Here is a 10,566-nt window from a genome sequence, read left to right on the forward strand (position 1 = left end):
TAAGATGTGGAATAAAAGACTGCTAGCTATGTAATGGAATACTGGTAAGATGTGGAATAAAAGACTGCTAGCTATGTAACAGAATACTGGTAAGATGTGGAATAAAAGACTGCTAGCGATGTAATGGAATACTGGTTAGATGTGGAATAAAAGACTGCTAGCTATGTAACAGAATACTGGTAAGATGTGGAATAAAAGACTGCTAGCTATGTAATGGAATACTGGTAAGATGTGGAATAAAAGACTGCTAGCTATGTAATGGAATACTGGTAAGATGTTGAATAAAAGACTGCTAGCTATGTAATGGAATACTGGTAAGATGTGGAATAAAAGACTGCTAGCTATGTAATGGAATACTGGTTAGATGTGGAATAAAAGACTGCTAGCTATGTAATAGAATACTGGTAAGATGTGGAATAAAAAGACTGCTAGCTATGTAATGGAATACTGGTAAGATGTGGAATAAAAGACTGCTAGCTATGTAATGGAATACTGTAAGATATGGAATAAAAGACTGCTAGCTATGTAATGGAATTCTGGTAAGATGTGGAATAAAAGACTGCTAGCTATGTAATAAAATACTGGTAAGATGTGGAATAAAAGACTGCTAGCTATGTAATGGAATACTGGTAAGATGTGGAATAAAAGACTGCTAGCTATGTAACAGAATACTGGTAAGATGTGGAATAAAAGACTGCTAGCGATGTAATGGAATACTGGTTAGATGTGGAATAAAAAGACTGCTAGCTATGTAACAGAATACTGGTAAGATGTGGAATAAAAGACTGCTAGCTATGTAATGGAATACTGGTAAGATGTGGAATAAAAAGACTGCTAGCTATGTAATGGAATACTGGTTAGATGTGGAATAAAAAGACTGCTAGCTATGTAATAGAATACTGGTAAGATGTGGAATAAAAGACTGCTAGCTATGTAATGGAATACTGGTAAGATGTGGAATAAAAGACTGCTAGCTATGTAATGGAATACTGGTTAGATGTGGAATAAAAGACTGCTAGCTATGTAATAGAATACTGGTAAGATGTGGAATAAAAGACTGCTAGCTATGTAATGGAATACTGGTAAGATGTGGAATAAAAGACTGCTAGCTATGTAATGGAATACTGTAAGATATGGAATAAAAAGACTGCTAGCTATGTAATGGAATTCTGGTAAGATGTGGAATAAAAGACTGCTAGCTATGTAATAAAATACTGGTAAGATGTGGAATAAAAGACTGCTAGCTATGTAATGGAATACTGGTAAGATGTGGAATAAAAGACTGCTAGCTATGTAATGGAATACTGGTAAGATGTTGAATAAAAGACTGCTAGCTATGTAATGGAATACTGGTAAGATGTGGAATAAAAGACTGCTAGCTATGTAATGGAATACTGGTTAGATGTGGAATAAAAGACTGCTAGCTATGTAATAGAATACTGGTAAGATGTGGAATAAAAGACTGCTAGCTATGTAACAGAATACTGGTAAGATGTGGAATAAAAGACTGCTAGCTATGTAACAGAATACTGGTAAGATGTGAAGTAAGAGACTGCTAGCTATGTAATGGAATACTGGTAAGATGCGGAATAAAAGACTGCTAGCTATGTAACAGAATACTGGTAAGATGCGGAATAAAAGACTGCTAGCTATGTAATGGAATACTGGTAAGATGTGGAATTAAAGACTGCTAGCTATGTAACAGAATACTGGTAAAATGTGGAATAAAAGACTGCTAGCTATGTAAAAAATACTGGTAAGATGTGGAATAAAAGACTGCTAGCTAAGTAATGGAATAATGGTTAGATGTGGAACAAAAAGACTGCTAGCTATGTAACAGAATACTGGTAAGATGTGGAATAAAAGACTGCTAGCTAAGTAATGGAATAATGGTTAGATGTGGAACAAAAGACTGCTAGCTATGTAACAGAATACTGGTAAGATGTGGAATAAAAGACTGCTAGCTATGTAACAGAATACTGGTAAGATGTGGAATAAAAGACTGCTAGCTAAGTAATGGAATAATGGTTAGATGTGGAACAAAAGACTGCTAGCTATGTAACAGAATACTGGTAAGATGTGGAATAAAAGACTGCTAGCTAAGTAATGGAATAATGGTTAGATGTGGAACAAAAGACTGCTAGCTGTGTAACAGAATACTGGTAAGATGTGGAATAAGAGACTGCTAGCTATGTAACAGAATACTGGTAAGATGCGGAATAAAAGACTGCTAGCTATGTAACAGAATACTGGTAAGATGCGGAATAAAAGACTGCTAGCTATGTAATGGAATACTGGTAAAATGTGGAATAAAAGACTGCTAGCTATGTAAAAAATACTGGTAAGATGTGGAATAAAAGACTGCTAGCTAAGTAATGGAATAATGGTTAGATGTGGAACAAAAGACTGCTAGCTATGTAACAGAATACTGGTAAGATGTGGAATAAGAGACTGCTAGCTATGTAACAGAATACTGGTAAGATGTGGAATAAAAGACTGCTAGCTAAGTAATGGAATAATGGTTAGATGTGGAACAAAAGACTGCTAGCTATGTAACAGAATACTGGTAAGATGTGGAATAAAAGACTGCTAGCTATGTAACAGAATACTGGTAAGATGTGGAATAAAAGACTGCTAGCTAAGTAATGGAATAATGGTTAGATGTGGAACAAAAGACTGCTAGCTATGTAACAGAATACTGGTAAGATGTGGAATAAAAGACTGCTAGCTATGTAACAGAATACTGGTAAGATGTGGAACAAAAGACTGCTAGCTATGTAACAGAATACTGGTAAGATGTGGAATAAAAGACTGCTAGCTATGTAAAAAAATACTGGTAAGATGTGGAATAAAAGACTGCTAGCTATGTAATGGAATTCTGGTAAGATGTGGAATAAAAGACTGCTAGCTATGTAATGGAATTCTGGTAAGATGTGGAATAAAAGACTGCTAGCTATGTAACAGAATACTGGTAAGATGTGGAATAAAAGACTGCTAGCTAAGTAATGGAATAATGGTTAGATGTGGAACAAAAGACTGCTAGCTATGTAACAGAATACTGGTAAGATGTGGAATAAAAAGACTGCTAGCTATATAACAGAATACTGGTAAGATGTGGAACAAAAAGACTGCTAGCTATGTAACAGAATACTGGTAAGATGTGGAATAAAAGACTGCTAGCTATGTAACAGAATACTGGTAAGATGTGGAATAAAAGACTGCTAGCTATGTAACAGAATACTGGTAAGATGTGGAATAAAAGACTGCTAGCTATGTAATGGAATACTGGTAAGATGTGGAATAAAAGACTGCTAGCTATGTAACAGAATACTGGTAAGATGTGGAATAAAAGACTGCTAGCGATGTAATGGAATACTGGTTAGATGTGGAACAAAAGACTGCTAGCTATGTAACAGAATACTGGTAAGATGTGGAATAAAAGACTGCTAGCTATGTAACAGAATACTGGTAAGATGTGGGATAAAAGACTGCTAGCTATGTAACAGAATACTGGTAAGATGTGGAACAAAAGACTGCTAGCTATGTAACAGAATACTGGTAAGATGTGGAATAAAAGACTGCTAGGTATGTAACAGAATACTGGTAAGATGTGGAATAAAAGACTGCTAGCTAAGTAATGGAATAATGGTTAGATGTGGAACAAAAGACTGCTAGCTATGTAACAGAATACTGGTAAGATGTGGAATAAAAGACTGCTAGCTAAGTAATGGAATAATGGTTAGATGTGGAACAAAAGACTGCTAGCTATGTAACAGAATACTGGTAAGATGTGGAATAAGAGACTGCTAGCTATGTAACAGAATACTGGTAAGATGCGGAATAAAAGACTGCTAGCTATGTAATGGAATACTGGTAAGATGCGGAATAAAAGACTGCTAGCTATGTAATGGAATACTGGTAAGATGTGGAATAAAAGACTGCTAGCTATGTAACAGAATACTGGTAAAATGTGGAATAAAAGACTGCTAGCTGTGTAACAGAATACTGGTAAGATGTGGAATAAGAGACTGCTAGCTATGTAACAGAATACTGGTAAGATGCGGAATAAAAGACTGCTAGCTATGTAATGGAATACTGGTAAGATGTGGAATAAAAGACTGCTAGCTATGTAATGGAATACTGGTAAGATGTGGAATAAAAGACTGCTAGCTATGTAATGGAATACTGGTAAGATGCGGAATAAAAGACTGCTAGCTATGTAATGGAATACTGGTAAGATGTGGAATAAAAGACTGCTAGCTATGTAACAGAATACTGGTAAAATGTGGAATAAAAGACTGCTAGCTATGTAACAGAATACTGGTAAGATGCGGAATAAAAGACTGCTAGCTATGTAATGGAATACTGGTAAGATGTGGAATAAAAGACTGCTAGCTATCTAACAGAATACTGGTAAAATGTGGAATAAAAGACTGCTAGCTATGTAACAGAATACTGGTAAGATGCGGAATAAAAGACTGCTAGCTATGTAATGGAATACTGGTAAGATGTGGAATAAAAGACTGCTAGCTATGTAACAGAATACTGGTAAAATGTGGAATAAAAGACTGCTAGCTAAGTAACAGAATACTGGTAAGATGTGGAATAAGAGACTGCTAATTGAAAGAGTAGCGTATGTAATAAAAGACTGCTGGGTGTGTGTAATAGTTAAACACGTTAAAATCCGTTTCGTAGATCAGTTTTAGTGTATTAGTTTTCTTCCACAGGAATTCCTGTTAAAATAACAGAGTCACCCAATCAACCACTTAGCAGTAAATCTCTGGACTTTCGATGCTAAAAATTGGTATCGATACGCATGATGGGGACAGTACTAATAGGGTATTGTGCAACTTTACGCTTGAGGACAAGCAAACAAATCAAGTTAGTACGTTATTCATGCAGGAACCTCTCAGCATGCTGCTGTGACTTGTCCATTTTTCTCTGATGTTCATTATCTGTAGCAGGCGTAACAGGATGTACAGTGTGACAAGATTTAGTGAAGTCTCTTGACGATAGAACTGGAAGAGATGAAGAATCAAAACAGGAAGTTCGTTGATAGATGGTTCGTGATGTGCGTTAAAACGGTATTTGGGTGATGAACCTGTATAATTCGGTATCGATTTAAATATAAGTGCATCTTTTACACATGAATAACTCACTAAACACACTTACTCTAGAATGAAATGTGTTTATTTTCGTCTATCTATTCGTTCGAATTATAATGTTTTTCGTCAGTATGCCTTTCGTTATTTATGAAATATTTTCCATTCATAAAAAAAAATTATTATAATAATTGAGATTACGATTCTATTCGTGTACGTAACTAGTCGTAATAACCGAAAGAAAGGATTTTCAACCTATTTGTTGATAGCTTAAGCAATAGTTTGGGTTAAACAGCACACAGCACTACATTTAATAATTGAAAATAGACAAAGGAAATTCCCACAGAGTAATTTTCCAGGTAGATAGGAGACGTAAACAGTTCTATTATCGTACAGGAAACGTCGATATTTAGTCGTGCATTTAAAAATGGACAATTCATCGTTCGACCATGCTGGATAATTGATACGTGCGACTAGGCTTAGGTTTGGTTTAAATAAATTCAGATTAGAAGCGACCTAAAAGCGTTTATTGTCATTCAATATCCCCAGATATTTTTCATGTACTGTTTTTTAAACTGTTGGACATTTTGGCTTTATTATATATTATATTATAGCTATTAGATTATGTTATATTTAGTTTGTTATAACCTGAAAACAAGCCGAAACCACAATAAGTTAAAAAAATAATAAAAAGCACGCTGTACTATTTGAAAAGATCCCAGGTTACAAGCTATAATATGGAATATAAAATGTATCCTAGGTTATGGAGGTGACTACAATATTAGGGCCCCGATTGCGGTAGAAATACACCATCTATCAGTCTTAACCTCCAATCACCAGTCTCATATGAGAAATAAAAGAGTAGTAACAGATACAGAAATAGAAATTAGGAGAGCGAGATGTGGGTGCCAAAGCCCACAACGTCCCACATCTATATCACCCTTAACTGGCTGCAGACAGTTGTGGGAAGGTTACTGCTTTCTAAAGTAAAGAATAAATTAATTGAAAAATAAGAATAATAAAAATAAGGTAAATAAAGTACTACTATTTGTTTACTTAACTTTATCAGTTTTAATTTCTCTAATTAGGTGGTGCTGATTAGCTACCCTTCCCTCTAGTCTTACACTGCTAAATTAGGAACGGCTAGTGCAGATAGCCCTCGTGTAGCTTTTAGAGAAATTCCAAAAACAAAGAAAAATTTAAAACTTTATCACAAAGTCTATCTCTGGCCTGACCGTCTTCTTTTCTCTGTCCACAAATTTTCAATTACCACTTTTTTCTCCACAAATTTTGCATCATTACCTGTTTCTTTCACTCTCTCTTCCTAAAGGTTATGCTTATTCTACAAATTTCGCTTTCCCACCTTATTCCTCCATAACGTCGCACACATAACCTTATTTTTCTCTAAGCTCTGCATTACAACTTTATCTCACCAACAGTTTCGCATTACCACTTTTAAAATTCCAGAGTCGTCTCTCCGAGTGTTGACACTCAAATACAATGGCTATCATTTGGCCTTAAAATAATCACTTTTAATCCAAACATTTGCGAAATGCATCAAAACGGTTCTGATTTCAAAATATGGAATCGATATTTGGCAAGTTCCTTCTGAGATCGAGTAGCGGGCCAACCCGCCTGACTTGTTTCAATTGGATTCAACACTTCAGATTTGACAGTAATATCGAAATACTTATAAATGATCGCCGAACTCAGCATAAAACCGAAACGAGCATAAAGTTTCAATGTAGATTTTAGTTTGACAGATATTGAGGGTATGTGAGCTAAGAACCATTCTAAACTGTTGAAATACATTTATTATTGAATATTTAGAGTGAAAAATATATATATTGTAATTAAAACTTCTTTACGTTTAGAAATAAGTACAAAGCTACGCTATGGGCTATTTGTGCTCTACCAACCACGAGTATCGAAACTCGGTTTTTAGTTATGTGGATCCGTAGACATGCAGCTTTGCCACTAGGGGACAATAAAAACTTAAGCAAACTTATCAAAATCACACTAAACTGATCATAGCTAATAGCAATAATAAACTTTAATAAAAATAAATAAATAAATAAAAAGTAACTGAATGGAAACATAGTTCATACTACACTTTTAACAAGCAATGTATAACCAAACGACAGAAAATGGCACGACATGGCCAAGCGTGTTAAGGCGTGCGACTCGTTCGTTATCTGTGAGTCGCGGGTTCGCATCCCCGTCGCGCCAAACATGCTCGCCCTTTCAGCCGTAGGGGCGTTATAATGATACGGTTAATCCCACTATTCGTTGGTAAAAGAGTAACCCAAAAGTTAGCGGTAGGTGTTGATGACTAGCTGCCTTCCCTCTAGTCTTACACTGCTAAATTAGGGACGGTTAGCGCAGATAGCTCTCGAGTAGCTTTGTGCGAAATTCAAAAACAAACGAATGACAGAAAATATTGATATTTTGGTAGGTGGCGTGGTATCCCCTCTGATCCAAAAAAATCCGTAAGCCTAACAGTGAAGTATATGACAGTGTATGACATGATGTTTCTTGGTACTCGAAAAGGTGTTTCTATCCTACCAAAATCGGCCACTCACACGTTATGGTCATGATACTTCGTCATTATATTGGTGCTTTCCCACCCCTCTCTTTCCTCTTATCTTTACACCATTCTTGCACCTCACTTATTCGTACTATCCAATGTTTACTTTATCTTAAATTGATATTTTTCTTCTGCCTTTATTCCCATTTGAAGGGAAGTCGTTGGATACATCCGTAAGATTACTGCTCCTGTACACAGATGTGCGTGGTACTTTCCGCTCCTGTACACAGATGTACGTGGTACTTGTCTCTGGGACCTTCATCACACCTCCTCCTCTGGTGACACTTCATTGGTTCTCCACTGCTAACTTTTGAGCAACTGAAGCGTCATCGTGATCGAATCCGCATCTGCTACACTCTCGTAACACCTCTTGCTATATTACATTTGCAGGTTAACTTTGAAACCGACCTCGTTTACCGTCTTGACATAAAAAATAAAACACTCAAAGGTTCTGGCCCGTTGTCTCAGCAGTTTTTCATTACCAAGCGTTCCCAAACGGTGATCGTTCCACATATATAATGTGCACACAATAATACTAAATTTTAGTTTTAAAAAATCTCCAAACTCTACTGACAAAAAAATCAATCATAACTTTTCATAATGTTATCCAATTATTGATCTATGAACTCCTCATAAACTTATACACATTTCCGTATATTCTCAGAAAAAAAACAACAAAAAACACACGATTCAGGTTTTTGTTAATTAATTTTAAATATTTTTCTACGGTTTTATTAGCAGAAGGAAACGTAAAAATGTAAGACTTTTTTTATACAATATAATCATCAACTACGCCGCTCAAATATTTAAACATTACGAGTGTGTTTTCTTTACAGTAAAGCCACATAGGGTTATATGGTTAGTCCACCGAGGGGAATCAAACCTCTGATTTTAGCATTGTAAATCCAGATTCTTACCGCTGTACTGCCAGGGGGTCAAAGATTCCGGAAAAGAGAATCTTCTCTCTTCAACTGTCGCTGTGGGAGTGGGAAGAGTACACCGAACGAGGAAAGAAAAGGGCCCCGGCATGGCCAAGTGTATTTGTCGTTCGACTCGTAATCCGAGGGTCGCGGGTTCGAATCCTAGTCGCACCAAACATGCTCGTTCTTTCAGCCGTGGGGTCGGTATAAATTTACGGTCAATCCCACTATTCGTTGGTAAAAAAGTAGCCTAAGAGTTGGCGGTGGGTGGTGATGACTAGCTGCCTTTCCTCTAGTCTTACACTGCTAAAATAGGGACGGCTAGCACAGATAGGCCTCGTGTAGCTTTGAGCGAAATTCAAAACAAACAAACAAACTCTTTAACAGATTAATTCAAAACATTTCACTTGTTGATTGATTCCACGTTGTACGCATATATTTATATCACCATACATTAACTACAGTAAGGTAGGTCTCAACTTGCAGGTAAAGCCTCAAACTGCACACATTCACTATTTTTTATGAGTTACTAACACTTACTTTATATTCTGAGATTTATATCTAATCCTTGTACGTCAGTCTTTTACGTGGCGAAATCGATACTATAGAAATTACTATTCTCTATGATCGAAAACGTTTCGTTGTCAATCGATGTTGTTCGTAATTAAACTTAAAAACTATCTGTGAATCCTAAATTTTTTACTCGTATGTGACATATAGTCTTCCAACTAACCTGCCCTTTAGGTTGGAAGGCTGTAACGTCAGTAATTTTATTTTAACATTGTTCATTGCTTGTTTCTCAGTAATATCTAAGTGCTGACTAGCTGCTTGACAATGTATTCAGCGACCCGAAGTAAGATTTAATAAGCCGAATTTATAAAAAGAATTTTTTTAGCCATGACATAGCGGCTTAGAGAATGGCTCTGAGTTTTTATTTTCAAGTACAAACCTTTTAACTCATAGTTTCATATCTTGATCGATTAGAGGCCATATTACAGTCGCAGCTATTGAGGATTCCCTCTTGATTATCATTCAAACAGTTAGCCTTACAGTGTCTCACAGGTTAGTCTGCAAGATTAAGAAGCTAAAAAACCGGGTTTCGATTGCTTGGTGACGGAACATTATGTAGCATTAGGCTTAACAACCACTAAATCCTGTTTAAAATCAATTATTACTTTAATAAAAAAACGTATTAATATTACACTACTATTACGCATCCAGTTAGTAATCAATGTAATGTTTAAGTTCATTAATTTCGAGAAAGAATGACTTTTCTATTTATAAAACGTTTCGGCGAAAGAAACGCTGAAATTTTCTTTCTCCGTTCCAACTTATTGTCGCTTAAAATTATTTGATAACTAGCGCCCCCTGGATAGTTTCTGAATTTGAAAAAAAAATTATTGACTTTTTTAAAAATGCTTTTACAATATTTAAAGTTATCGTAATTGTCTTCTTTTTAGGTCCTGCTTCGGAAATATTTCGTTTCATGTGTTTGTATTTTGTTATTGAAAACAGACCAAACCAAAAGTATCAAGTTATTTATCTGATGGTCTTTTTACTATATCAAAATATCTTGTGAAAGTAACTTCCTTTTATATTTTATTACAGGGAAGTTGATGGTTTTATTTACATTTTCGATCGAATACGAGTGCACTTACAGGTCATATTTTTCTCTTCGAGTAGAAACTATCAACTGTCTAAATATTCCTTTAAATAACAGGTATGTTATATTCTTTCAATAAAAGCAAGCTGGTCTTCACAAGGTGATAAACCAATAAACGTTTTAGAAAAACAAAGAAAGCTAATAAGTAAATAAGGTTACATTTATTCAAAACAGTTTAGGAAACGGTTTGTTTGTTTTTTTAATTTCGCGCAAAGCTACACGAGGACTATCTGTGCTAGCCGTCCCTAATTTAGCAGTGTAAGACTAGAAGAAAGGAGCTAGTCATCACCACCC

General features: G+C 35.6%; 1 long non-coding RNA gene across 2 annotated transcripts in view; it reads left to right on the top strand.

Moving 5' to 3' along the window:
- The window catches only part of LOC143231888 (uncharacterized), a 54,302-nt gene extending 46,193 nt beyond the window's left edge, over positions 1-8,109 (top strand). For both annotated transcript variants that reach the window (XR_013017274.1, XR_013017272.1), the window contains exon 3: positions 7,843-8,109. This is a non-coding gene — a long non-coding RNA (uncharacterized LOC143231888). The remainder of the gene's footprint in view (positions 1-7,842) is intronic.
- The last annotated feature ends 2,457 nt before the right edge of the window (positions 8,110-10,566 follow it).

Source organism: Tachypleus tridentatus, chromosome 11, assembly GCF_004210375.1.
Source record: "Tachypleus tridentatus isolate NWPU-2018 chromosome 11, ASM421037v1, whole genome shotgun sequence".
NCBI classification, from domain to species: domain Eukaryota; kingdom Metazoa; phylum Arthropoda; class Merostomata; order Xiphosura; family Limulidae; genus Tachypleus; species Tachypleus tridentatus.